We start from the raw sequence: 6,503 nt of genomic DNA on the forward strand, positions 1-6,503 counted from the left end.
AATCAAACCTCGAATATATTTTTTATTAAAAATTCAAGGCTTGGGTGACCTTAGTTTCTCTTAAAAATTATCGAAATCGATAATTCTATGTACAAATAATTTAAAGATAGAGATGTTATTCACTAAAAAAATATGTTATCTACTGGGAGATGTTTGCTTCCAGCGGACTTGATTCCGTTGGTGAGTTTGTGCTTACAAAGAGGTATAAATATAATATGTAATGTGTAATGTTATGTGTAATGTGCTTAAGAGATCGTTTCGAGAAGTAAGAGATCTTAGGAACTGAGAATTGTAGTATAGCGCAGACGGAAAATAAAATTAAAGGAGTAAAAAAATTTTAAAAATAAAAAATAAGAGAATTGTTGACACGAGAGGCGCGATCGAGCCAAGACGGATAAACGCGTCCGTGGGAAGAACGCTGGTCAAATAGAAGATTGCGGGTTTAAACAGTGGTTCTCACTCGTATCTTCATATATATATACATACATAGATATATGAATATTATTATTAGTCTATTAAATAAACACGGAAGTGATATATATGTATTTTTAATAGTTTTATCTCTTCTAATAATATTACACACTTATTCATAATTATAGACTCGTGATATCTTTATTCATGTTTACTGTTATTAAATCATTAACTATTTTACGGAATTCTACATACATAATATACATTTTTTCATATATAAATTCTTGTAACCCAATGTATAAAAAGCTTGCAATTAAAATAACATTTATTTTATTTTTTTGCTCGACGATAATAATATTAACTATCGCGTTGGAATTATTCATCAATCTACTGCAAGCGGACAGTATTAGTTTCAGTAGAATTTATCAAAAAAAATTAAGATTTTAAAAGATACATATTTATGTAAAAAAAAAAAAAGAGACAAGTCCGATTAAACTCTCATATAGAATTGATTTGTACTGACTTAGTTGTCATAATATCGTATATAGATATAGATATATCTGATGTATGATATATATATATATATAAATATGTGTGTATATAGTTGGGTTATAGGTATGTAGGTATAGACATGATCGAGGTAGAATTTATGTGAAACCTGTTTCGCCTTGGGACAGGTAAATTGGCAGTTATTAGCCTGCCCGTGGGGCCGAGATACATTGATGGGATAATTTCTCTCTATCGTTGTCTACTCACACTCGAACACGTTCTTTTATTTTTTACTTTATGAATAAATGGTAAAAATAAAACGCGCTTTAGCTATTTAATATGACGGATTAGCGAGTAATCGGACAATTATGATTAGATGGGAATTTGTTATCCTGCTGAAAAGTGGGACGGAAAATTTGATGGTGGCTGCGATGGGTTTTGATGGTATGAGAGCATTTTCGAATTTCGTGGGATGACTCGAGCTAATAAAATGGGTTGACAGGTTTATGCGATGACGCGCGTGGGTAACGTATACGTATACCACGGCTGTGTACTGATACACCAGATGAGAGTCGTTATGAGGCAGGAAGTGTTAATGATACCCCTGGTTACTCACCGAACACTCTCCTGTAATTATCGTACGATAGCCGTGGATTCGTCGCGATGGAACAGGAGTTTGATACGATGATTTAAGACAGCTATTAAAATATTGCAATATTTTTGGTGTACTGCAGATAATCCTCGAGAGATTTCATTGCAATGTCCACTTTTTAATTTTTTATTCTCACTTTCCTTCAGTTAGTGAAGGAAAATATTTAACTTCCCAAAAATAGAAAAATTTTTTTTTCAAATTATTAAGCGAAATTTTGAATAAATTTCCAATTTTCAGTTAAAAAAAAAATAAAACAAAAATTTTTATTTGGTTTCAGTAGCGACTACAAGCCTAAACACAAGTATGAGCATAGGACTGATGTCGCTGCCGGTGGAAAATGGACCGTCAGTACAGGTACCACGTGCCTTGATGCAGGCGTTCCTTAAGCAAGATCCAAATCACCCGGGACTTGAAACAGTGAGACTACCAAACCCCATAATAGGAAGTGGTAACGAGGAGCCAGTTAATTTACCGCCTTACTGCCGCGAAGTTGAGTCAGAAGTGTGTTTGGTGTGTCGTCGATGTGGCCGCGCGTATCCCCAAGAATCCTCGCTGCTGACGCACCAAAGGTCCTGCTATCTGGGGAATCAGCAACGACGAGGAGCGCTGCGTCTTGTCCAGGCGCGATTCAGCTGCAGCCTCTGCGACACCGCAGCCTCCACGCGGACCTACGGTTCCATCAGCGAATGGCGCCGCCATGCCGAGACCGTTCAGCACCGCGCAAGGCTCGAGTCATTAACGCAGCAACTTAACCCCTCGCAAAACTCATTCGCCAGCCAGTTCTCGGCTCCAGGTCTCGAGCTGGGACTGGGGGGACTAGGACAGGACCCAGGTGCAGACGAAGAGGCCAATCCACTTATTGACGAAATGGAAGATGTCGTCAACCAGATAACACTTTTAGCCGCCCGCGCTGCCGCCGAAAGCACATCGACCGGTACCCAGAGTGCGGTTGTCACCCAGGACAACAACAATGGCGAAGCAAAGCGCCAGAAGTTGGTGCAAGAAGTCGCTGCATTGGCCGGAGCACGTTAATTATTTTTTTATTTTTTAAGAACGATGTGCTCAATTAACTGATTAATGACTCGCGGGAAATTTCCATGAGAGTTAATTGTTTTTTTTTATTTAATTAAAATTGTAATGGTTACTTGGGTGATTATTAAATATTACTATTGTATGATAATATCAATGGGTGATGGTGAAGATGGTGATAGTGATAAGTGAACGGGAAACAATAAAGACCCAAGTGATTTGTAAACAGGCTTTAATGTTAAAAAAAAAAAAAAAAAAAAAAAAAAAACGAAAATAAAGAAATGTACGTAATTTATAAAAAAAAATTGTACATTACTCTAGTTTCGTTTTCCTGTGTGTATTATTTTTGTAGACAAGACGCGTCTCGATCGCGCGCACTCAACGAAGTTCCTTTACGTTTAAAAAAAAATGATTAATATTAATTGTAATAATAATAATAATATTAATGATGATAATAATGATAATATTACTAATGATAATAAATATTATTTAATGTAATTAATTGACATGGAGAGTCGGAATGTAATAAATGATTGTTTGGGCGGGACTTCGACTGATGAAAACTATTACGAGAATATCCGAGCGGATGTAAAAATTCATTGACTGTCCAGAACGATAAGTGAGTAAATAAATAATAATAATGGCGATGTTTAAGCTGAGAGAAATGTACACGAATGACGCTCGTCGTCTCGTGATGGTCTGACTAACGTTCCTATGTAAAGTAATAACATTAATTAACGGTAATTGAGATTGAAAATGGATTACGAAATTAACCGCTGGAAAGTTTATATTATTATTATAATTTTTAGATAGTGGATTACGGATTTTCTTTTAATGTTAAGTATATCACATTCTTTCTATTCTATCACTTGCTCTCTCTTTCTCTCTCTATTTCTATTTTTCTCTTTCCCACTTTTACCTTACATACTTTTCATTATATAAATTAATCCGGTTACTTGGAGTTGTCATCTCAAAATTTTGATCTCTATCTGAGAAAAAATAATTTTTATCAACGATCTGAATTCAGATCTAAGTAGATCTCCGTAGATCGAAGCCAAATCCTCGAACTAAAAATCCAAATTTCGAGATCTTATTAAAAAATTTTTTTATACAATTTAAGATCTAAGATCTATAACTCAAAATAGATCTAGAGATATCAAAAGTGTGTAAATCGTCTTTACGAATTATTCGTATTGAATTAAAAATGAATATTCGATTTGAAGCTCGAAAAATTCGAATTATTGTAAAAAATTTTTTTCATGTGAGATAAAAATTTTAAATTCGAAATTTGAATCGAATGTTTTGTTTTGAGTTTTTACTCATCACTGATTAATAATAATGAAGATCGTAAATTAAAAAAAAAATTGAATCTTGATAAAAATTATTTTTTCTCAAATTTTCCGGTTTTCCACACGAAAATATGGTTCCCAGCGTTAAGGCGCGCGCAACATTGAGACACTCTATTTTGTTGGCAAAACACAGTTACTATTTATTTATGCTTTTTTTTTAAATTATAATAGTAATTATTGTTATTGAGTAGACGCTTATTTATAATTTTATTTACAAATCACTGTCACTACCACGTAGAATATGGATTTGACGATAAATATTCTTACAAAAGAATATATGAGCTCGAACTGATACTAATATTAACACACTGACACTTGATCGACTTTTACATATATATTTATGCATATATAAATAAAGGCTCGATTTGATAACGGACTAATATGAAAGCTAAGAGTTTTAAACGCACGGTTTTTATGCTGGGCCGCGAGTTAATTTTTTTCTAAGCAAAAAATTAGGGGGGACTCGCGGGAGAGACGCGGTTATGAAAGAAAAAAAAATGGATTTACTGACAATTATAATAAATAATAAAATAAACGACACTGATAAAAGATAAATGTGAGCACCAAATGCACTAGTGCGACTACAAATGAAGAAAATAAAATAAAAAAATAAATAATATTGAGAAAAACCCAGCAACATGGTTCCTATATTTAATAAAGTATATTTAATAATGGTGAATAAATAAAATGGATTAATATTAAATATAGTAACAGTAATAATTGTAATAACAATAATAAACAATATTTATAGTTGTTAATAGTAACGGTTTCGATTAATTATAATTATCGATAATTATCGCGGATGCGAATGACGAGTTTTTAAATAATTATTTTTAAATTGAACGAGAGTTCGACTAAGTGATTATAAGTTCTTACGTTATTCGAGATAAGAGTTGTGTTTGGGCGAATTGTTCTTCGTTTATTTAATACCGAGTACATGCGTCGCTTTTTTTTTTCATAATTAATGCACATTTTTTAATTCAGAGGGGGGTAAATTCATTCATCGCAATTTAGAAAAACTATAATTATAATAATACTAATAATAATAATAATAATATTAATAATAATAATAATAATAATAATAATAATAATAATAATAATATTAATAATAATAATAAAAGACTTTGGAGTGAGCAGTAAATACAATTAATAATAAAAAAAATACTAATAGGTATATTTAATAAATGTATAAGTATAAATCACTAAATAAAACTATAATGCAATTAAGTTGAAAAAATATGAATATATTATATATATTTAAGTAGATAAATATATAATAATGTTGTGACGTTCTATAGAAAAAAAAAAAAAAAAAACTGAGGATTTATGAAAATATGCATTTTTTTTCACACGTACGTAGGTCCTGATTTTTAAAATTCATATTTTGTAGGGACAAAAAATTTATGCTCGGGTTAATAAATGATTAATGACAATACTTTGTAATTTAGACCCGGGCATTAATTTCCAATAGAATGTTTTTTTTTTTTTTTTTTTTTTTTTTATTACAAAAAGGATGAAAACGCGTTTGTAATAGCAATCATTCGCCCAATGGGATTGAAGTTAATATGATTTTAGGGAATATAAATAATTTATTTGAACGAAGCGGAAGTAATAAATATTTTAAATATTAAGTAATTCAAGTTCCTGTCGCTAAAATAAATGCTTTCTATATGTAACGTTGGTGAGGAATATTTATTATTATTATTATATTAATTATATTGATATTATTATTATTAATATTATTGCTATATATTTACAGACTCGTGTATAATAATAAAAAAAAAGAAGATAAAAATATAAACTGATGCAAGTGCTTTTTTTATTCTATTGACTATAAGGAAAATTTGAATTAAATATTTAAACGGGTAGTTTTTCTCATCGAAAAATTATTAAGTACCGTGATTTATTATAAATAGTGATTGTGCACATGAGACTAAGGTTAATAATTAACTATATAAGTTTTAATAACAGTCAATTATTTTTTTTTTAAATAATTGACTTATTGTAAATTATCATTAATGTGAAAGTATAGCGTTATATTTTTTTGCTAATAAGGGGGTTCTATCAGATTTACTCTAGTGAAATCGAAGCAATCTAAACAATTATTTTATAGACTTTGGATAATTAAAAAAAGCTGCCTGGCTACAACTTCATTTTTTTTTTAATTAAATCTAAAATTTTTTTTTTTACTTGTAATTTTTTTCTCGGGTCATACTTTATTTTTATCAAATCATTTGTGACAGTCATCTATTGTAATGAATGAAATTTTTTTTTTTACTAGAATATAATCATCGATAATTAAAAAACAACGAATGTAATAATGTCCGGTTTAAAAATTAATAAATATTTTACTAAAAAAAATAAGAGTCTATAAATAGGCATGGGAAGTCAGGAAAATTAAATAGAAGGTAACAAGAGAAAAAAGGAATAATAAAATTAATTATAAATGTGTGGTGAGTTAACGGGGAGGCCGGGCAGCAATTTAGTATACATATATATTAAATTTGTCATCGTTTAGAAATTAAATACGTACGTGTGCGCAAAGTTAAACCGGAGTCGGAGGATGATAAAAA

The sequence above is a fragment of the Microplitis demolitor genome, chromosome 7, assembly GCF_026212275.2.
Source record: "Microplitis demolitor isolate Queensland-Clemson2020A chromosome 7, iyMicDemo2.1a, whole genome shotgun sequence".
Lineage (NCBI taxonomy): Eukaryota > Metazoa > Arthropoda > Insecta > Hymenoptera > Braconidae > Microplitis > Microplitis demolitor.